This window comes from Callospermophilus lateralis, chromosome 1, assembly GCF_048772815.1.
Source record: "Callospermophilus lateralis isolate mCalLat2 chromosome 1, mCalLat2.hap1, whole genome shotgun sequence".
Classification (NCBI taxonomy): Eukaryota; Metazoa; Chordata; class Mammalia; order Rodentia; family Sciuridae; genus Callospermophilus; species Callospermophilus lateralis.
The window spans coordinates 20,968,906-20,994,106 of NC_135305.1; the positions used below are offsets into that span (position 1 = coordinate 20,968,906).

General features: G+C 33.7%; 1 protein-coding gene across 1 annotated transcript in view; it reads right to left on the minus strand.

Annotated features, from left to right (window-relative positions):
- Window positions 1-25,201, minus strand: part of Exoc4 (exocyst complex component 4) — a 787,478-nt gene that overhangs the window by 676,426 nt on the left and 85,851 nt on the right. The gene's annotated exons all lie outside the window — the stretch shown is intronic.

The window sequence follows — 25,201 nt, forward strand, 5'->3', positions numbered from 1 at the left end:
GTGTTAGGTACAGAAAAATTGACTTTTAAATATGCATATTATTCACTTTTTGGACTAGATACATTCCAAGCACATGGCTTAAGTGAAAATAATTTTTTTTTCATCTTTCATACATTTGATTCAAGTGAGTTATGCACTTCCATTTTTACCCCAAATACAAATTGCAGAATCACATCAGTTACACATTCACAATGTTTACATAATGCCATATTAGTGACTGTTGTATTCTGCTGCCTTTCCTATCCCCTACTATCCCCCCTCCCCCGCCCTCCCATCTTCCCTCTCTACCTCATCTATTGTTGTTCAGTTCTTTCCCTTCCCCCCGCTTTCCCCTCACAACCTCATATATGTGATTTCGTATAACGATGAGGGTTTACTTCCGTTTCCATGCAATTTCCCTTCTCTCTCCCTTTCCCTCCCATCACTCATCTCAGTTTACTGTTAATCTTTTCCTCATGCTCTTTCCCCCTGTTCAGTTCTTAGTTGCTCTCCTTAAATCAAAGAGGACATTTGGCATTTGTTTTTTAAGGATTGGCTAGCTTCACTTAGCATAATCTGCTCTAATACCATCCATTTTCCTGCAAATTCAATGATTTTGTCATTTTTTAGTGCCACATAATACTTCATTGTGTATAGATGCCACATTTTTTTTATCCATTCATCTATTGAAGGGCATCTAGGTTGGTTCCACAGTCTAGCTATTGTGAATTGTGCTGCTATGATCATTGATGTGACAGTATCCCTATAGTATGCTCTTTTAAGGTCCTCAGGGAATAGTCCGAGGAGGGCGATAGCTGGGTCAAATGGTGGTTCCATTCCCAGCTTTCCCAGGAATCTCCATACTGCTTTCCATATTGGCCGCACCAATTTGCAGTCCCACCAGCAATGTACAAGTGTACCCTTTTCCCCACATCTTCCCCAGCACTTATTGTTGTTTGACTTCCTAATGGCTGCCAATCTTACTGGAGTGAGATGGTATCTTAGGGTGGTTTTGAATTTCTCTGACTGCTAGAGATGGTGAGCATTTTTTCATGTACTTATTGATTGATTGTATGTCCTCTTCTGAGAAGTGTCTGTTCAGGTCCTTGGCCCATTTGTTGATTGGGTTACTTGTTATCTTATTGTTTAATTTTTTGAGTTCTTTGTATATTCTGGAAATTAGGGCTCTATCTGAAGTGTGAGGAGTAAAGATTTGTTCCCAGGATGTAGGCTCCCTATTTACTTCTCTTATTGTTTCTCTTGCTGAGAAAAAACTTTTTAGTTTAAGTAAGTCCCATTTGTTTATTCTTGTTATTAACTCTTGGGCTATGGGTGTCCTATTAAGGAATTTGGAGCCCGACCCCACAATATGTAGATCGGAGCCAACTTTTTCTTCTATCAGGTGCAGGGTCTCTGATTTGATATCAAGCTCTTTGATCCATTTTGAGTTAACTTTTGTGCATGGCGAGAGAAAGGGATTCAGTTTCATTTTGTTGCATATGGATTTCCAATTTTCCCAGCACCATTTGTTGAAGATGCTATCCTTCCTCCATTGCATGTTTTTAGCCCCTTTATCAAATATAAGAAAGGTGTAATTTTGTGGATTGGTTTCTGTGTCCTCTATTCTGTACCATTGATCCACCTGCCTGTTTTGGTACCAGTCCCACGCTGTTTTTGTTACTACTGCTTTGTAGTACAGTTTGAACTCTGGTATCGCTATACCTCCAGATTCACACCTCCTGTTTAGAACTGCTTTTGCTATTCTGGGTCTTTTGTTATTCCATATGAATTTCATGATTGCTTTATCTATTTCTACAAGAAATGCCATTGGGATTTTGATTGGCATCGCATTAAACCTGTAGAGAACTTTGGGTAATATCGCCATTTTGATGATGTTAGTTCTGCCTATCCATGAACAGGGTACATTTTTCCATCTTCTAAGATCTTCTTCTATCTCTCTCTTTAGGGTTCTGTAGTTTTCATTGTATAAATCTTTCACCTCTTTTGTTAGGTTGATTCCCAAGTATTTTATTTTTTTTTGAGGATATTGTGAATGGAGTGGTTTTCCTCATTTCCATTTCAGAAGATTTGTTGCTGATATACAGGAATGCCTTTGATTTATGCGTGTTGATTTTATATCCTGCCACTTTGCTGAATTCATTTATTAACTCTAGCAGTTTCTTTGTAGACCCTTTTGGGTCTGTTAAGTATATTATCATGTCATCCACAAATAGCGATAATTTAAGTTATTCTTTTCCTATTTTTATGCCTTTAATTTCTTTTGTCTGTCTAATTGCTCTGGCTAGTATTTCAAGAACTAAATTGAATAGAAGTGGTGAGAGAGGGCATCCCTGTCTAGTTCCAGGTTTTAGAGGGAATGCCTTCAGTTTTTCTCCATTTTGAATGATGCTAGTCTGAGGCTTAGCATATATAGCTTTTACAATGTTGAGGTAAGTTCCTGTTATCCCTAGATTTTTTACAATCAAATGAATTTACATAGTAATTATCCAAGAGTCACAAAATGATGTATATATTCCTTAAATCATACCCAGTAGTTAGTAGCAAGTGGTAGAAGCAATTAAAATTGATTATGCAGATCTCCACAGGAAGTTGTTCTTAGGTAACTTCTGACATGCATCCATTGATATTTAATAGGCATCGGTTCTTTATAAAATGCCATGTATGCTGCTACAGGACAATTCTAAAAAGCCAGACCCCAACCTGAAGTTCATATTCATTGGTCAGAAATGATAAGCAACTGGAGTAAAATATATTACAAATCCATATAAGGGAGCATAAGTTAAGATTGTAACAAATGAAAAAGAAATCTAGAGAAACAAAAGCAAGAAAATATGTACAAGTGAGACAAGATTTCAAAGAAAAAAAAGTAATGAACACATATTGCATAAATACAAAAGAAGACCTCCTATTTTTTCTTTAAAGATTTGCCTGGAATAACATTATCTACTAAACACAGACACTGCTAATAATCCATAGTAATCTTTTGAGAAGTAATATTATAGGTTAAACACACACACACACACACACACACACAACTTGACAAATGAATTTTGGGGTTTCACACCTAGAAAAAAGAATCACAAGTTACAAACCTCTGGATTAAAAGTAATTATTTTAATTTATTATGGCAAGAATGAAAGGAACAAAAGCCAAAGTGAGTACAAGTCCAAAGATGAAGGCTGTTAAAAAGTTTTCCCCATTAGTATCCTTCAAAACAAATGAAAGGATTTTACAACATGTTTACAACCTGAAGGGATGGATGCGCTCTTCTCAGTAGATTCAAGTTCCAATGGACTATAAGCCACTATAAATTGTTCAACACCACTGGAATCTTACTGAAATCTACCCAGGGAAGATTGAAAATACCCTAGTATATGGAGTAAAGGCCACTATACAGAGCCTTTAAAACCTCTACTTTAAACAATATAAAATCCTCTGCCCTCTGTCCTGCCCTTTTAGGGAACTCCCAATTCATAACATGTTCTTAAGGAGGATTCTAGAAAGGCGGCAAAATAAGAAGCACCAAGCATCTCTCTTCTCACCTAGACAACAATTGTACTGACAGAGTCTATCTGATTTAACTACTGTCATATGTCACAAAATGAAGTTTCAGTCAATAACAGATCACAAATATGATAGTGGTTCCATAACACTGCATTGCCTAATGACATCACGGCCATACAGTCTATGATTTTTACCCAAGGACAAAATCACCAAATGATGCATTTCTCAGAAAGCATCCCTATCCTTAAAGGACTCATGGAACTCTGGAGTCTACTGAAAGCTTGTTGTAACTTCTAAGTGAATGCTTGAATGGACGGTAAACCATAGTTAATGTCAGTCAATTTCAGTTCTTAGTACAGTTACTGCTACCCATCCACCCCCACCCCAGACCCCTGGCAGGCAGCTGTTAACATATTTATGGGGCAACTCAGACAAAGCTGGCAGGACATAGGATGGGTCAAAAAGGATCTTATCCTACAAATATTTGGGAATCTATGTTGTTATTGCTGATTTCTTCCTCTGTTCATGGAGGTGCAGACAGAGATGAGCTGCCATTATTGTTGCCCTTCTCCAATTTTTCAAGCCCCTCTTGCTTTGGCTGAAGTGACTTCCAGGGAGTTTCAAGGGCCAGAACCTTCCTTCCACTCCTTCATTTTTTTCTCTCTCCTCTTTTGGGTACAAGGCATTAAAGACTAAAATTTTCAAAAACAACTTCATGTACAAAATGATTGTACATGGCCAAGAAAAGGTATGGGTAAACATTACATTTACTCCCAGGCACATACTTAGGACTGAGATAACCTATAACAACAACAGAGGCAGCAAACCCTAGAAAAGGAGGAGAATCTGAGTCATCAAATTATCGTGAATAAATTCCCAATTTTAGACAAACAAAAAAAAATGGCAAGACATACAAAGAAAGAGGAGAATATGACCCATTCAAAGGAAAAAAAACATATTTATAGAAACTGTCCTTTAAAAAGAACTAATGGGAGATCTACTCAACAAAGACTATAAAATATCTTAAAGATGCTCAAGAACATCCTGTATGAACAAAATGGCAATATCAACAAAGAGACAGGAACCAAATTAAATTCTTAAGCTGAAAAATACAATAATTGGAAAAAAAAATTCACTAGAGGAATCCAAAGGCAGATGAGAGCAGGCAGAAGAAAGAATCCATAAACTTTAATATAGGGCAATGGACATTATAAATTTTGAGAAGCCAAAAAAAATGCAAGAAATGTAAAGAGGTTTTTTGTATTTTGTCTTTTATTTTATAAATGCACATTTTCTATTAAATTAAGAGGCTAATGCACTTAAAAGAAGAATCAGTTTATGATTTGGGGCACACAACATAAACATGTAATTTTATGACATCAAAAATCAAAAGCAGGGATGGGGCTGTAGCTTAGCAGCAGAATGCTTGCCTAGCATGCATGAGGCACTGGGTTTGATCCTCAGCACCACATAAAAATAAAATAAAATAAAGGCATTCTGTCCACCTACAACTCCAAAAATTTTTTTTTAAAAAATCAAAAGCAGTTGACTCATAGTGGTTAATTGAGCTAAGATTTTGTACAACTTTTTATATGTTATTGAAGTTTATCTGACATAAATTCAAGTTAGTGATATAACCTCAGAATGTTTAAACACAATGGTAACCTCAAAGAAAATAGCTATAGAATGCACAGAAAGAAAAATGAAAAGGAATTTAAATGTTTCACTACAAAAATATCAACTAAACACAAAAGAAGAGGGGCAAAAGGAAGCTTTAAGGCATAAAGAAAACAAATGTCAAAATGACAACAATAAGTCTGTCCTTATCAGTAATTACTTTAAATGTAAATGGATACACTCTTCAACCAAAAGGCAGAGATTGGCAGAATGGATTTTAAAAACTCGTGATCCAACTATGAGCTGTTTACAAAGACACAAAGAAACTAAAAGCAAAGTAATAGAAAAAGATATTCCATGGAAATAGTAACAAAAAGAGACCAAGACTGTAGTAAAAATATAAAACAAAATGGACTTGAAATTTTAAAAAGATTACAAGAGGCAAAGAAGATAATATATTAACAAAAGGTTCACTATAGAAATAAAATATAACAATTATAAACATCATACCCAATGAAAGACTATGAAATGAAGACTACACATAAAGCAGAAATGAAGGAAGAAAGGAACTGTACAATAATGGAGTTAAATACTCCATGCTCAATGTATAGAAAACCAGACATATGTAAGGAAATAGAGGACTTTTAAATAACATAATAATCCACAAATTACTAACAAACTGAAGCAGCAGCAGACTAATAAGGTTTTGCACCAAGACCAGAAGGGATTTATTCCTGGAAAGCAAGGATGATTGAACATATGAATAATCAATGTAATACACCACGTTCACAGAATTTGTAAGGGTGGAGTGACACTTGATCACCTAAGTTGATCCAGAAAAAGCATATGACATAATTCAACACATTTTCATGATTAAAACAATCAACAAACTAGTAACAAAAGGAAAGTAAACTTGAAAAAAATAAAAGCTACATATGAGTAACACTGTGTGTGATCCTAGATGGACAAATTCTGAACACCTACCAAAACTAAATCATGAAGAAATAGAAAATCCAAATAGACCTATAACAAGTAAGGAGATTAAATTGAAGATCTCCTGACAAAAGCCCTGAATCAGATGCTTCATAATGAATTCTACCAAACATTGATAGAAGAACTGAAACCAATCCTTCTCATGCTTTTCAAAAAAAAAAAAAAAATTGAACAGGAAGGAAAACTTCCTAATTCATTCAATGAAATCAGCATTATACTGATACCAAAGCCAGTAAAAGATACTATAAGAAAACTACAAACCTACTTCCCTAATAAAATTCTTAAATATATATTTGAACACCCATATTCATGGCAACATTATTCAGTCACAATTGCCAAAATGTGGAAGTAAACTAAGTGCCCATAGACACACAAAAGGCTAACCAAAATGTGATACATTCAAACAATAGCATATTAGCTTTAAAAAGGAAGGGACCTAATACATTCTAACATGAATGAATCTTGAAAACACTATGCAAAGTGAAACAAGCCAGTCATAAAATATATAAAACATAAATACTGTATGATTTTACTTACAATGAATTAAGTACTAAGAGTAGACAAATTCTTAGAAACAGAAAGAAGAATGTTGGTTGCCAGAGGGAGCAAAGGGAGTAGCAAGGAGGAAGTTACTGCTTAACCGGTACAGAGTTCCAGTTTTACAAGATGAAAGAGTTATGTAGATGGATAGTGGCAATGGTTCACTAGGAATGTATTTAATATCATTAAGCGCACACTTAAAAATGGTTACAATGATTAGTTTTACATTGTGTGTATTTTACCATAACAAAAATCATATTTATATATGAGCCAAAGATATTTTAATTACATACAAAATAAAATTACTTGCACAAGTTCATTCTTATGTGAACAAATCCTCTATATTTATCTGTGTTTTATGAGACTCTCTAGATGTCCAAAATTCACAAAGAAAGAGAAGGACATAAAGAATAAGCAGATTCATGTGGCCTTCCTTGCAAGGCAGAGAGCATTTGATGATATGCTACTTAAGTATACTTTTCTAATATTAGTGAAATTAGCAGTAGAACCAAAAAGCCGCAAACTTTAAGAATGACAATTCTGAAGGCAATTTTTTAAAAAATTATCAATATTTCCAAATGTGACATTTCAAGAAGAGACATGTGATTTTATTTTATACATGAAGAAGCTAGACACCTTAGGCCACAGATGTGTACTTTCTGGACTAACCAGCAGCACAATGAGGAGAGGAAAGTACTTAGCAAAGGAGCCATTTAAATTCAGAAGCCTGGGGAATGAAACATCTGCTTGCTTCAGGAAGAAAGAAAAGCAATAGAAATTTAGCTGAGACAAAATGTTCTTCAAAATGGAGCACATTTGAGTTACAAACATGACACATACAAAGAGCCACCTAAATATCAGCTACCTGCCACAAAGGTGATTGGTGATAAGGTAAATGTGGTTTAAATCAATAAGGCCTGAGATTACATGGCATATAGCTACTTATACGCACACTAATATGATAGATGGCCCATTAAAAAGCAACAAATAAGCAAGGTATGAATAATAAAATTCCACAGCCCCAACTGGTACATTTGTTTAGAATCTTATCTTTCTATTTGTCTCCTGAAATCTCCTAGAGCATAAACATTGAAAAGATCCAATATTAATTAATTTATATTATCTATTTCACTTACATCAGCTGAAAATTAAATGGCAATTTAAAAGGATAATATAATCAACCATGACTAGTCTAATATTCACTAACCCTGTGAGGTCAGATAGAATTACTGGAGCTTTAAAAAAAAAAAAAAAAAAAAGGCTTTCTATAAAAATAAGTTAACTGAAATTCAACAAAGCCTCACACAATAATTAGAACAAAATATACAGATTCAGGACAGACTACTAAATCCCAGATCATCCCTTAGTATCTTTATTGCTATAGTTTGAAACACTTTAAAATAGAATTACTTCACTTTACTTCACTGCCTTTCCCAATTCTCTTCCTCTTTTTTTTTTTTTTTTTGAGCTGATTTTACCAGGTGGAAATTCCTCAAATTTAGTTCTGAATCTTACCAAAAAGATAGTGCTAAATTTAAAAAAAAAAAAAACCTTTGATGTCCTTTGACCAATTCTTTCCACAAAAATCCCACTGGCCTCAAGGGTTTCTTTTTACTCACACCCCTTTACTATATGTTGATCTGATACACAGGTATATATGCCTAAGTGGATGTAAACCATGTTGGGGCTAAGCATGGAATCATGGAAATGGGATTTAACTAATACTCTCTGGGACTCATGATATGATTAACTGGATGATATCTAAGGTCATCTCAAGCACTAAAATTCCATAATTCCATTAATTTCAGTTTAAATCTGTTTACATGACTGATAGCAACTTACATGTATACTTATAGTTCAGGTAACACATTTTTAAAAAGTAAAAGAAATAATCCATTCATGTGGTCAAATATTTTATTTAAAAAGCTACCTTGCCTGACAGAAAAAATCTACACCACCGGTTCATGGTTGCTTGCTTTCTTCAGTATGTCTGCTAAGCCAAAAACAGTAGAAACATGTGTCATGCCTTGTTCATGCATCTCACCAAAGTGCAGAATACAAGGGCCCCAGTAACACACTTGAGCTTTTTATTGAATATGCTATATATGTCATTTATCATTTGTATGTTAACCAAAGTATGAGACAATAGCGAAGCTATAAGACTCGAAACAGATGTCATTTCTTATATTTCATGTGGTATACCAATTATGCAAAGTTCTTATATTCATATATGACTTCAATCTATATAATTAAATTATATATTGTATTCAAAAATATTATCCTTATTAACATGATATCTGTCTGCTGGTATTGAACAGATTTCAGAGGAGACTTAAAAAAATTATCCAGCCTAACTAGACAACTAAACTACCAAATTACTCACCTACAAAAGTTACCCCACAAATGGGAAACCTGGCCTCAGAATGCTGACAGTACTCACAAGTAGAAAATAACAAGAAGGTTACCACATGAAAATAATTTGTTTCTGATCAAAATGGAACTATAAATTCACACTCTTGAGATATCCAATCAGCTTAAAATATACAAAAATATGTGATTAAGAAATTAAATAGTCTGACTCAAAATTGAGAGTAACATTTCTAAGGACAAGAAATACAATGAGAGGTGCTGAGGAGTATGGGTCCAATGGAGCTCTGGACACAGAAGCAGGCAGAGGAAGGCTGGATTTGGCCAGTAAAGGGCCTCTACCTTGCTCCACTGGCCAGATGAGCCAACAAAAGCCACCTTCAATGGCTGCAAGCTCCTACTTGGACTGCAACTCAACTGACCTCACCAAATCCTTATCCTCCATTCTTGTCTCAGTGGAAATTCTTGGTCAACTATATATCTTAAATACTATTTCCTTCATCAGTGAAAAATTACTTCTTACATCTTTTATTCTAATTAATGCACCCACTGGTGCAGATTGAGAGCAATATCTGATGCACTGGTTGCCTCTGGAGTATAGAATCTTGATTAGGGTCTTTCAAATGTTAACTAACTACCCCTGGAGTGTAGATTCCTGATTAAGGTACTTCAAAAATGTTAACTAAGCACCCCTAAGGTGCAGATTAAATTACTTTAAAGAAAACTACAGACAATATAACACCCCACTCCAGAAAAGAGGCTGTCAAAGCTGCTGTCACCTGCATCTTGGAGCTATGGTTTCTTCAATGGAAGCATTTACAAGGCCTCAGGATAAGACCATGAAGTGGCAGATAAAAGGGACAGTTTCAGTTTAGGGATGAAGAGAAACCCCACACTGTAGTGAATTTTGAAAGAACTTAAGAGTGTACACTGGTTCTTCTATAAGTGAAAGTAAGTTCTGTTAGATCCCAAGCAAACAAAGCCAGCTTACATCTACTGGATCATTTTCCTATTGATGGACGCTTAACTTTCATAACTCACTTAGAGCAAGGAACAGAGGTCTTCCAGGGTTGAGTACAGGAGGTCTGCTTGAGAAGAGATGACTAAAATGGAACAGGGACACAGGAACAGGGAGAACAAGAATAGATAATAAACTGATTGCTATATTGATAATCACAAAAATGATTAAGCCATAGTCCTTTGTTAATTTTTTTAAGTTTAATAATGCAGGAAGACAGCATAATGTCATGGAAAGAACCAGAACTTGTCATCCTTCAGTTTTAGATATGATTGGCATGTCTACCACTTCCAAGTAGAGTGAGCTCACTCATATCATTTAATCTTGTAGATCTCAATTTTTTCATCTGCAAAGTGGAAATAATAAGACCTGCCTCACAAAGCAACACATATTAAATGAGATAATGTGACATCAAAACTCAAAGGCAAGAAAAATGCTCCTCAATAATGTACTCTGAAAACTTCTGGCTTTGGGAGCTCAAAGACTAGGAATTCCCTTAGGTGCTACGGTCCCCATCTTGTAATATTTCCTCTAAAAACAATACAAAACAGTAAGAAGAATCAACAAAACTATATAAAAACTATGTCACTAAGGAAATTTGAAAGGAGAAATTGCCCAAAATTCAAAATAACTGTAAATAAAAATAAGACAAAACACCTAAACCCAACAAATGATCTCTCTCATTCTGGTACCACCCCCTTCTTTGTCACAAGGCTCTGAAGCAGACAAAGTAGAGCATGGAAACCTATGATCAAAAGGATAAGTGATGTTAAGGTTGATCTAAAATCACCATACAATCATCATCATAAAAGACAAAGTCCACCCTGAGTTTCAAAGTACTATAAAAGGATCTAACCAGATCAGAACACTGACCATAGAGAAAGGACTTAAAAGTAGACACCATATGAAGAAGCAGGCTTTCTTCTGAAACAGAAATAAGACACAAAGGAAGAGATAAACGCCCTCCAGCTATAGGACAGCTGAGAGAGAAAGAAGCAAAATGGAAAAAAATCAGGATTCTATACAAAAGAGCCAAAATTCAGAGAACACGCAACTTTCTCCCAACACCAAAAAGAACCACAAAAGTATCAAGACTTTGTGATATGGACAGAAGAGGGAGCCAATGAGCCAAAAATCCTGTAAAACACCTAATACCATAAAAAATTAACAAAAAATAAAAAATAAATAATGATGAACAGATTCACACTGAGGTATTGTGAAAAGGTCAGAAAACCCAATACATATCAATTAAGGTAAAGTTCCTCCAAAAACTAACCATGAAGCACAGAAACACAGGAAGGCAACATTCCAGATGCAACTGATATATTCAAACAAGAATTTGGTGGTATAAAAAACCCACCTTGAGTCAGAAATTCAAAAGCTAACAACTGACCTGGATTAAAAAAAAAAGAAGAAGAAAAGTGATTAAATTCAGAAAATAAATGGAAGAAAAGGACAAAGTTATTTCAGACATGAAGAAAAAGTTATAAAATGCCCAAGAGAATGGACTAACATTATATAAAACATATATTTTTATGTATAGATTCCTTTTCTATAATTTTTCCTCATATTTATTGTTTCATATATATGTGTATTATTACATATATACATATATATACACGTGTGTGTGTGTGTGTGTGAATGTGTGTGTATTTCCTAAAAAGTATTGAGGAAATACAAGGTAGCAATATAGAGAATAAAGTAGAAATACAGTGATGAAAAAGATCAAAGAGAAAGTAGCAAAAGTGGAAAATAAAAGTAAAAATAACATTATTAGAGAAGGAAGAAAAACAGTGAGCCAGAATACATAAAATTATAAATCAAGAAAATTTGCCATGAAAAAAATACACACACACACACCCAAAAAAAAAAAAAGAAAAAAAAAAGAAAAAGAAAAAGTCCACTGGGTATCTGGGAAAGGTAATCCAAATAATCAACACCGAAATATTATGTTAGGTAAAGCTATCATATTTCTAAGATTAAAAAAAAAATCTTCACCCATGCACAGTAACACGTAACTGTACTCCTAGCTACTCAGCTACTTGGGAGACTGAGGCAGGAGAATGTCTTGAGCCCAAGATTTTGACTCTGCCAGCCTGGGAAACATAATGAAACCCTAGCTTTAATACACACACACACACACACACACACACACACACACACACACCAAAAAATAATAATAATAAATAACAACAAAACTTCATAGTCTATAGACAAAAAGTCACAATAAGGGAAAAAAACATTAGAATTATTAGAATTTTCATAAAAACATACAAAGGAAGATAACAATGAAGAGCATTTCTATACCAAATAAAAAAGAAAACTCAGTGAATGAAAGTACAAGCCAAGGAATGAATACCACTGGAAGTTGTCTTTTACCTAACAAGACTATGGAAAATAACGGCTTTCAATTGAAATGATGAGCCCTTCTCAGTTGATGAGCTTCATCCAGCCAAGAAGTGATAGAAGACAACTAAACAAAAGTAATAGGTTGTGGAAAACTAAAAATTATGCAAAAGATCAGAAGACAGAGAATGAGGCAGGTAAAATAAAGTTAGTGTTTATCTAGGCAAATAGATGGGAATTAAAGGATACCAATAAAAATGAATACATCAAAAATTAAGTTAAGTAGAAAAAAAAGGAAGATATTGAGAGCATTTTTTTAAAAGGTATTAATTTCAGGACAATCCCTAATACAAATGCATCCTAGCATGTGTGAGACCTGGGTTTGATTCTCAGCACCACAAACAAATAAATAAAATAAAGGTCCATCAACAACTAAAAATATATGAATATATATTTTTTAAAAAGAAAGATACAGGAAGGTCACTCTCACCTTCCCCACTGTTCTTCAGCACTGAAGCAGCCATAAATCCCAGGAAGGTCATCTGACCTCCCTCAGTTCTCCCCTAAACGACCTCAAGCAACAAGTCATGTACACAGGAACACCAAAAAGAATATGAACTAATAAGCCTTGCTAAACTCCCCCTACAATATTATCAAGATCATACTGTTGTGTCCTCCAAACATGTTTTTGTATGGCCGTCTATAAAAATGGAGATTTCTCCATTTCTTTGAGTCTTCATTTCTGAAAGCACCTTTGAAACAAAAGACTTACATTAAGTAAATTTGTTATGCTTTTCTCTTCTAAATCTCTTTTGCAATAGAAGCCTTAGCCATGAACCTTCTGCCCTATGACACCAAAAGATGTGCAAAATTAAAAAGTAAAAAATACAAACTCAAAGAGACATAACCAGTGTAATATAATACATATTTTTATAAAAGAGGATAGCAGTAGTTGACAAAATATATCATCATATTCCTACTTTTCAAGGGATTCAATTCAATATTGAAAGAAAAAGGATTTTAATTTTGGCCCACAATGCAAAGTAAAACTATTTGCTGTACATATATCCCCCAAATTTAGAAAGGCTAGATTATAGCATGAACAAAGGTATGCCAGTCAAAAGCATTAAACATGACCAAGAAGTATTTGAATACATAAGCAACAATTCACAATGAAAGTACACTTCTGACTACATGCCAAATCACCTTTAAAAAGCAAAAACTACAGGAGACATAAAGAAAAATGAGGGAAAACCTTCACTATTAATAGGAAACTTCAGTCCATCACAAAAATTAGGAAAGGAGATGGAAGACCTGGGTAATGTAATTGAATGAGGAAGATCTGAAGGATATAGACCAAACCCTACCCCTGATAAATGTAAATCTACCTGCTGTCAAGTATCCATAGAAGATTTAATATTTTTTTTAAAAAAAGGATCTTACATTGTCACAAAGAAAGCTCTAACAAATTCCACAAAGTAGGAAGAAACAAACACTATTCTCCAATTACACTCAAGTTAAACTAGAAGGTATTAAAGCAAACAAATATAAAATGCCATTCATTTTTTGTTGTTCCACCTGCTTCATTTCTTTGTTTAATTTGTGCATAATATTAATTATGCAGAATAGTGGCCTTCAATGTGGTATATTGGTGCATGAGTAAAAACATATTTTGTTCAATTTCACTCCCCAATAGCTTCCCAACCTACCCTCCTCCCCCCCCCATCCCTTTCTTCTTCCTTTCTCATCTCCCTTTTAATTTCATGAAGTCCCTGTTGTTGCCTTCTAGCTTCCACATATGAAAAAACATGATTTTTTTTCGGAGTCTGACTTATTTTGCTCAAAATCATGGTCTCCAGTTCCATGTTTTCCTGAAAATGATATACTTTTGTTCTTGTTTATGGCTGAATAAAACTCCAGGGTGTATATGTATCACATTTTCTTTATCCCTTTATCTGCTGACAGACACCAAGGCTGATTCTGAAACTTGAAAATGATACTCATTTCTAAGTTTAAACTTTCTGTACTATAAACATTTGGATAAAAAGGGAAAGACAAATTGAATTAAGATAATTTTTAAATGATAATGAAAATCCTACATATTAGTGTCTATGGACCATTTAAACCAGTGGTCAGACAAAATTTGCATCACATAACACTTTTCAGTAAAATGAAAGAATTAAATACCTGACTTAAATTTCTAGCTCATACAAAGTCAAAAAAAAAAAAAAAAGACTATATCACAAAATAAACCAAAAGAAATCACAAACAAGGAAATAATAAAGACAAGAGTAGAAATTAACAAGATAGAAAAATAGAATAACAGTAAAATTAATCAATAAATTCTGTTGTATTTCTTGAAAAAAATTATATAACGAACTGAGAGCAATTTTGATGAAGAAAAAAAGGAAGAATAACACAAACTTAAAATATAGGAAGTGAGAGAAAAAGGAAAATAAATTTAAAAACCAGAAGAAAATATTCTGTAGATATATACATAAATAAAATGTTTAAAATAGATGAGATGAATAATTTCATAGGAAAAATACAGATTGTAAATAAGATCCCATTGGGATAAAATGCTTTAAAATTTTTGTAAAGAAGATACAGACAAAATATTAGGAAAAAAATTAAAATGTAAATCAGTACATTCTTTCATAGGGGAATTTCTAAACCTTCAAATACCACATAGTTCCAAAGCTCCACAAATTATTCCAAAAACAATTTCAAACTTAAAAATTTCTTCCATGAATCTAATTATGGTATTGAAATAAAAACCTAGTAAGGTTAAACTACACAGTTTCACTCATATGAAAATATCCACTAAGGTTTAAACCATACAATATCCCTCACCTGATACCACACCTGAACATCAGTGGTGCAAAAATCCTGAATAAAATATTTGCAAACATTTACTCTTGAAAGTTACTGATTTATTAGACTGCTTCATAGATCAAAAGTACTGTCAGCACCCTCTCTCTGTGACAACAATAATACTGGCTGAATAGGAGAGGGTGACCACAGCTACCATATCAGTGCAGGGAGAGATAATGGGGAACAGATCTAAAGACCCAGGGATGATCTGAAGGTCCAACAGATAGTCACATGCCTCCTTCTTTTGAATCACAGCACAAAAGACAAAGAAAGGACAAACTAAAGTTCTTCATTTTTACCAGCCTCCTTTCTATCCCCCAGAGCTTGTAAAAGAGACTAAACCCTTTGCTTTGCTTTCAGTTTGGTAGGTTATATCACACATGGAATCACAAAAAATTAAATAACAAAATAAAATTTAAAATTAGCAACCAAAAAATAGCAAACAATTAAATACTACAATGAGAGAATAATATACCATAATCAAGAGTGATTTATTCTAAGAATTCAAATTGGTTCACTATTTGGAAATACAGAAATATAGCATATTAAATATTTAAAGATAAAGAATAGATATAATGATAATTCACACACACAAAAAAAATAAATACACACACACACACACACACACACACACATACTTTAACCATTGAGAAATGCAAATTAAACAACAACGTGATATCATTGCACCCATCGGATTAGGAAAACATTTAGAAGTATGGCAACAGTATTAAAGTATGGCAAGACTGTGGGGAAACAGGCATTGGCACACATTTAGTAATAGGAATACAAACTAGCATTATTCTAGAGAAGAATTTGGCAAAACCTAATAAAAGTGCAGTTGGGTGGGGATCCTTACTTTATATCACACATACCTAAACATAAGGTCTCCAACTATAAAACTCTTTTAAAAATATAAAGAAAATCTCAGAAAATTGGATTTGAGAAACACTTCCAGGATATGACACTAAAATACAAAAGAAAAAACAGACAAACTGAGCTACATCAAAATTTAAACTTCTGTGCATCAACAGATACCATCAAAAGAGTGAAAAGGCAACCTATGAAATGGGGAAAATAACTGAAAGTCAATCTTAATGGGAGATAATATTCAAAATAATGAACTTCTACAACCCAACAATAAAAAAAACAATAATCCAATTAAAAAAAAAAAAAACAGGCAAAGGGTGTAAGTAGACATTTCTCCAATGTCTCCGAATGGCCATAAGCACACAAAAAGATGTTTTTCATTATGGAAAGAAAAACCAAAAACACATCAAACATAATGTCATTAGGATGGCTACTATCAAAATAACAACAAAACAGAAAGCAAGAAGTGTGGAGAAAATGGAACCCTTGTACACTGTTGGTAATGATGTAAATATGGTATAGTTGCAATGAAAAAAATTACGGTCGTTCCTCAAAACTTAAAAATAAAATTACCATATGACCCAAAAATTCTTCTTCTAAGTGCGTATTCCAAAGAACTGAAAGCAGAATTTCAAGGAAATATTTGCACACCCATGTTCAAACCAGTACTATTACATTAGCCAAAAAGTAGAACCAATTCAAGTGTCCATCAAAAGATGAATAGACAAACAGAATGTGTATACATGAAATGGAATATAATACAGCCTTGAAAAGAAAATTCTGGTACATGCTACAACATGAATAGATATTAAAAACTATATATAAGTGAAATTATTCACAAAAGATAAATAATATATGATTCCACTTAACTCTTAACAGAGTTGCCAAAATAATAGAAACAGAAGGTACAATGTTAGTTGTCACGAGTACAGGATAGAAGGAAAGGAAGAGTTGTTTAATGAACACAGATTTTCAACTTTGCAAGATGAAAAAGTTCTGGAGATTAGCTGCACAACAATGTAAATGCACTTAAAACTACTGAACTATACTCTTAAAAATGGTTATGATAGCGCAGGGCACAGAGGGGCACACCTATGATCCCAGCTACTTGGGAGGCTAACGCAGGAGGATCGCAAGTTCAAGGACAACTTTGGTAATAGAGTGAGACCCCATCTCAAAGTAAAAAAGAAAAGGGGATGTTGCTCAGTGGGAGAGCACCCCAGGATTACATACCCAGTACCACCAAAAAAAAGGGAGGGGGAGAAAAAATAAATGATCGTGATGGTAAATTTTATGTAATGACTTTTTTATCACAAGAAAACCATTTTTTAAAGCTTAAAAAAAAACCTACATATTGGCTTAACTTGTGAAATTTAAGTCTACCGATACACTTCCAACAATATGAAAACACATAATGAACTTTTTCATTGCATCATTGCTTTCAATGGGAAAATATGTAAAACAACCAAAATACCCATAAAGACAGTGGTTGAATTATGGTAAATCAACTAAACAGAATATTATGCAGGTATTTTAAAAAATAAAGAGCAAATTCTCTATGAACCGATATGGAACAACTTCCAGAATGTATGGTTAAGTGAAAAAAGCAAAGTATAAGAGAATAAATTACCTTTTATGGAAGAAAGAATATAAGATACATTTATCTGACTGTTTATGAAATAATACAGGAATGATGAAGCAGAAACTAATACGATTGGTTATCTACAGAACATGGGTAGAAACAGAACAGAAAGTAGACTAGATATGGATAAAAGATAAGGATGAAGAAGTGATGCTTATCTGAATAGTTTTTGTATATGTGTGATGCTTAGGACATTATAATGTCTCATATGTCTCCCAAAATAAAATATTAAAATCAGCCAGGTTCTAGATGAGCCCAAATGAAATAAAAAGCAGAAACAAACAAGCCTAAATAACTTGCAAGTCAATAATCACAAAGTGGTTTAGGGAAGCGAGACCTAACCTACGTAGTAGCTTTTGACCAATTTTGACAACATACCCAAAGCGTTATTGCACGCACATAGAACTGTACACAAATATTAGAATAAAGTTGTTTTTCACTGTTATTGTTTTTCCTGGGTTAGCAATTCTTAAATTACTTTATGTGTATACTAGGATTACTGAAATAAATAAAACAAAAATGAAGGCCAAATTTCTCATTATTGGAGAAAAGAACTAGAATTAAGTTAAGAAAGAGTGCTAGAATTGCAGTGGGTTAATTAGAAACTGGAGTTGAACTCATGCTTTCTCTGCATGTAGGTATTTGTTTCTGTGTGTGTGTGTGTGTGTGTGTGTGTGTGTGTGTGTTATACACAAATTTACATACTTAAGTATAAGCGTGTGTGTGTATTTATATATTCCCCACTAGCTCTGTCAGAGGCACTACAGCAATAGCATAGCAGTAGAAATGTGTACAACTCAAACACAGATCTTGGTTTCAAAATATCATTCTCCAATAAAAGGAATCAGAGTTGCTTAGAGAGATTTGATTTTAAGGCTAGGACAGGGAATGTACAATGTGAGTCTAAAATGTCTTATGGCACTGGAATGTAAATGATCAAAAGATGATGAAGGAAATGTCGGAAGGACCTAGACACCAACCTGAAGTAGCTACCTACCAGCAGTCAGATTTGGGGCAATTTCAGTGAAAATGTAAATAATTAATGGTAATCAATTAGAACTCATAGCACAAAATATGTATCCATGAATTCGTACTGATTTAAATAATGAATAATGAATGTAGAGGAGACATTTCTTCCTCATGATGGAATTCTAATTAGTACATTTTTCTATTATAAAAGAAAATCACAATTTGGCAAATACCTTATTACTGCTACAGGCAAGCAGTAGCTTTGAATATGCACTGCATTTGAAATAATAAAAATAGATGGCTGATAACTTTAAAATATCTCTGTGGAACAGTAGGTACTGAAACATCAAGGTTAAAATCTAAAAGAACAAAAACAGAATCTATACTTTCCCATTCCACAAAAGGGTAGATGGTTCATCAAAAACTAAAAGCAAATATCATATTTAATGGTGACATTTTAGAAGCATATCCATCAAAATCCCACTACTACCTGTATCAAAGTATTATTGTACATTCCCAGCTACTCAAAAATATTAATAATCAAATATAAAAAGGGAAAGGGGGAAAATATCAGTTAAATTTTTAAGAAAAACAGATAAAACTACTCCTAATAGAAGACACTATCATTATTTACATATGAATCCAGGAAAATACACAAATATATTTTTCAAGTATACTATTAGAATTTTTAAATAATTCAGCAAAATTTCTAGGTACAAAGTCTACATGAAAAATCAAACTTCCTAGAACTATAACAAAATACAAAAAGTTAAAAAGAATCACAGTAACCAGAAAAACTATAAAGAACTCAGGAATACATCTAATAAAAGGTGAGTAAAACATCATCTTTTTTGACAAAGTAAATAGTTGATGGTGATTCAATTTGATGGTAATTCAATGAGGTTATTTTAAGTTCATGAATGTGAATAATCAATAAGAAGACACAAATTCTTAATAAAACCTGACATTCTACTTCTAAAATGTATATGAGAGAGTAAAGGGCCAAGAATAGCTTAGCTGATTCTAAAAACAAGCAAGATAGGAACACTTCCTTGCCAGGCACCAAAATAAACAAGAAAGTCAAAGATACTCGAACAGTGTGGTATTAGGAGAGGGATAGTATAGTCCAGGGAAACACAAGACTATAAAAACTCACAGTTTATGGGAAAAGTATAGAAGTGGCATTAAAAATCAATGGGGGGGCTGGGGTTGTGGCTCAAGCGGTAGCGCGCTCGCCTGGCATGCGTGCGGCCCGGGTTCGATCCTCAACACCACATACAAAGATGCTGTGTCCGCCAAAAACTAAAAAATAAAATATTAAAATTTCTCTCTCTAAAAAAAAAAAAAAAAAAAAAAAAAAAAAAAAAAATCAATGGGGCTCGTTGTTCTTACTCTTTGCAATTTTCTGACAGTTTATAAAACTATTCTAAAATAAAGTCCATTTAAGAAAAATTTTTTATTAAAGGGGGAAAGGATGAGCTACCACTAAATGCTGGATTAACCAGCTACGTATAAGAAAACAAAATTTCAGATGCTGAAAAAGTATATAAAACATAAACTCCAAATAGCTTAAGAGAGTCAAGTTTAAAAGGCAAATTTGTAAAACATTTTAAAAACACATGCAAACATGTTTTATGATAGCAAAGTAGGAAAAGATTTTTTAAGACAAAAGAAATATAAATTATAAAAGAAATACTGACAAGTCTAACTACAATAAAGTAAAACTAACTACAATAAAATATTAAATAAGACCAACTATACAAGACTGGGGCTGTAGAGCTCAGTGGCAGAGCACCTGCCTAGTATAGGTGAGGCACTGGGTTCGATCCTTAGCACCACATAAAAATAAACAAATAAAATAAAGGCATCCTGTCCATCTATAATGGACAAATTTTTAAGAAGACCAACTACAGGGCTGGAGTTGTGGCTTAGCAGTAGCGCGCTCACCTAGCACATGCAAGGCCCTGGGTTCGATTCTCAGCACCACATAAAAATAAGTAAACAAAATAAAGGTATTGTATCCAACTATAACTGAAAAAATAAATATTTAAAAAAAAACTATACTGGAAGATATTTACAGAAAAGTGATAAGCATCCACTTAACTCTCTTATTTATTTATAGAGAAAACTGCACAATAACAACCAGGGAAAAAACAGACAATTCAGAAAAGAGACCAAAATGGTCCATATATATGGAAAGATGATTAACACCACTGGAAACCAGAGAAATGCAAACTAAAATAAACAAAGCTGAAATTTCAAAAGCCACACACAGCTTGTCTTGTCAGATTTTCAAAAATTAAAGTCTAACAAAACCAACAGAAAGGACAAGTGAAGAAATAAAAGCTCATGCAATGCTCAGAGGCATCTATTGGTACGATCACTTCAAAAAGAAATGTGGTTAGAAGAAAGGATTTTCACCACAAAGAATGACAAATGTCTTGAGGCAATAGATATATTTAGCCTGAATTAAACATTACACAATGTATGCATATATGTTCACATCACATGGTATTCCACTAATATTGTATATTTTGTTCTTATATATGAGTTGAAAAATAATGTTTTCACAAAAACAACTTGGCAGGGGCTGGGATTGTGGCTCAGCAGTAGAGTGCTCGCCTAGCACGGGCAGGACCCAGGTTCAATCCTCAGCACCACATAAAAATAAATGCATTGTGATGTGTCCATCTACACCTAAAAAATAAAATAATAATAATAATAAATAATTTGGCAAGCAGAGCTGAAAATACACAACGTTCCTATATGTACATACAGACACGTGCACCCTAATAGTAGAGCTTCTCCACTTTTTGAGAATCATGGAACATGGAAAATAAAAGCACTTACATAAGTGTGTGAATGGAAGAGGCTGCATGTGGCTAGAGAGCACGTGCATAGGGATTCTGACTCAGACACATACATAACCCATTTCCAAGAAATTCATGGTTGGGAAACTGTCCTATAAAATATGCATACAAATAACCATTGCTATAAGGTTTATAAGAACAAAAACTGGAAACAACTTACACTTTATCTAAGCATAGGGGAATGAATAGATTGTGATCTATTATATAACGAAGTATTACATAGTGGTTAAAATTAACAAATGTAAGAACACTGTAGGACCAGTTGATTTCAAATGCCAAGGGAGGCCTGAAATAAGGACAGAAGAAACCTGAAAGACATCATATTATTTTGTAGAATCAAGATTTTCACTGTTTTATACATATGAGTTCTAAGAGAATTCATCTCATATTAGGATACGTAGCTCCCACTGCATGTAGAGAGAATTCTTTAAATAACAGACCTCAAAATCTTAAATATTAAGTCTCAAACAAGGTGTTATGAAATAAAACGCACATCAAGAAAACAGCGGCAAAAGGAAAAACATTTAATTTGTGTTCTCTTTAGGTTTTATTTCTTAACCTATGCTGGTACCAAAAAGAAAAGAAGTAAGAAGTCCAGTTTCATTACAGTCATAATCACAGCAATCCCAGCAGGAGCATGAATCAAATGAATAAAGAAGCCACAAATGAAATGCCTGTGTACCCTGGGAGTAATTGCTCAGTCAAAATGTTCCAAAGGCAGTTTGCCAAATGAAAGGACATACTGGGAGTCCAAAAGCTTAAACCAACATTTTTACTACAATTATTGGCTTTTCTCCACATTTTCCAATCCTTCTACCTGATGGCTGAATAACTACATATAAATTAAACAATAGTTTCCCTGTAATTACAAAATTTTGTGACTGATAAGAACAACAAGAGAAAGTCGTGCAAAATGCATTCTTTACATATTTGAAGTGGAAACAGCATGAGGCCAGGCTCAAACAACCATCTTAGTTGACCCCAGATCAGTCCCTCAAATCTCCCTGGGAATCAGTTTCCATATCTATAAAATGATTTTTAAAATAATGTCTGAATAGCTAGAGTATGCACAATTTTTCTTACATTAGTTAGTAGGGGTTTCATACAAAACAAAATCCACGTTCATAATTTTGTCTATTCTCTTCGCTTGTTTTATTAGTTTATAGATGTTCTTATATACTCTGGACATTTAATCTCCATCAAATCTATGCCAACCTTTCCATGAGCATGAACTTTTCGTTAATTGCCCATTACCTGCCCAGGTCTTTATTATGCCATTTCTTTTCTTCACTAACATGTAGTTGGTAAACAAAAAGGATGTTAATTATTTTTTGTTAATGTGTTATTTGCTTCTGCCAATCTATGCCTTGACTTTTCATTTTCTTTATTTTTTAATTAAATGATGCATACCCATACAAAATTCTATATCATTTTTATACCTTGAATATATGATCATATACTTAAAATTAATAGATAAGTATAAAAATAATAATAGTACTGACAACAGTATCTGCCCTGACTACTTCACAGAACTGTTGTGTGGATGATAAAATATATTTTGCAAACTATCACTTTTAAACTATGACAGAAAATATCTCACAGAAAAGTCACTCGCAACTCTACCTTTAAATAAGACATCTGAAAGACGACTCATTCACAAGCAATCAAAACTCTCACTTAATTAATAATAACCTGAAAGTTCTCAGGAATCACCTCCAACCTTAATTTATGGCACCCCAATGGGAAATCCGTTTTACCCAGGGATTTCCTATTGCAACTTCTTCTATCAAAGTGTCAATTTTAATGGATTACATGCTCAATCCTACTGTTTCACAAGATGAGAGGGGAGCTTTAAGAGCCCATGTTAAACTCCCTGCTGAAAATGGCTGTTACTTTCTTGGCTGACTTGCAGAGCACTCCACAAGCAGACTCTTAGGACTTATTGTTCATGATTAAGACAAAATTTCTTCCCTTTATTTATAGAAAACTTCTTCACTCCACTGATTTTTTTATGTCCTTAGTAACATTTGAAGCAATATCTACAAAATTTACATCTTTCTCATTTATGCAATCCCCTTTAATAATGTGATACAAATTAATTGATAAAGTTCCAAAGACTAGAACTTCAATTACAAGAAAAGATTTCACTACATAATTTAAAGAAAGTCAAGTTTTCCCACATTCACTCGTAAAAATAACTTGAGTTAGAAAATCAGCAGAACAGAGTATGATTAAGTCAAGGAAACTCATGTCCTAAACCCCAGAGCCTTTGAGCAGGTCATGGCAAAGGGTTCTTCACAGGTGTGATCAGGTTAAAGACCTTAAGTTGGAGAAATTCACCGGAACTACCCACATGTGCTCAATCTAATCCCAGAAATACTTAGAAGAGAAAGGAGGTAGCAAAAAAGTAGGTCAGAGAGATGCAGCATGAGAAAGATGTCCACAACCACTGCTGATTTTGAACCTGGAGGAAGGGGGCCAGGAGCCACGCTAATGGCAGCCTACAGTAGCTGGAAAGGGCAAGGAAACAAACTGCCCCTAGACTCTCCAGAGAAAGGAACACAGCCCTGCCCAACAACTTGATTTTAACACAAGAGGATTCATGCTAGATTTCTGACCAACAGAAATTTTATGTTTTAACTCACTACATCTGTGTGACTAGAAAACTGCTATACAGAGCCTGGTTTCTTTTCAGTAGAACAAACTACTTAGAAGAGTCTTCTCTGAAACCTAGTTCCTGAGTTAAAATCACAGCTCTGCTACTTGTCAGCTATGTATGTTTAAGCTAATTATAAACCTCCCTAGGCCTCAGTTTTCTCAGTTATAAAATGAGGCTCCTAATAATAGCCATTTCAGAAGATTGTTGAAGGACTAAATGTAAAGCACTTAAAATATCATTTCATTTTTAGTAGATACTAAAGACATCTTAATCTGCTATTAGATTTTAGTCATCATTTTAACTACTTATTCTTTCACCCACCAAAAAATCATGAGGTCAACAGTCTCCAAAAGGGTCAAAATAATAAAACCATCTAAAAGAAAAATTGCACATATCTCTAAAAGCAGTCTCCAGTCTCCATAATGGCCCCAGCTTCAATAAGCTACCATGCAGTGCTTCAAGAGTTGTTCCTAATAATGTCAAAGTCCAAGTATCACCATGAACTCCACTAAGTGACAAAGGCTTACACCAGAATCTGACAGAAAACGTGCCCATCAAAAAATAAAGATTGGAAAGATGGTGGAATGAGATGGACATCATTACTCTAGGTCCATGTGTGATGGCACATGGATGCTATATGGTATACAACCAGAGAAATGAAAAGCTGTGCTGCAATTGTGTACAATGAATCAAAATGTGTTGTGCTGTCATATATAACTAATTGAAATAAATAAATATTTTTTTAAAAAAGAGTAGAGCTGTCATATTAAAAATAACAGACCTGGCAAAATTAGTTTCTACTTGAATTTGCCATAATTGTCATTATTCAGCTTATTTGATATTTATAAAGCACTTTTATTTGCAAAGCCTACACTTTCGTTTGTTCATAAACAATTAAATTTTTTATTTCACTTGGCCATTTACAGGGCAACATT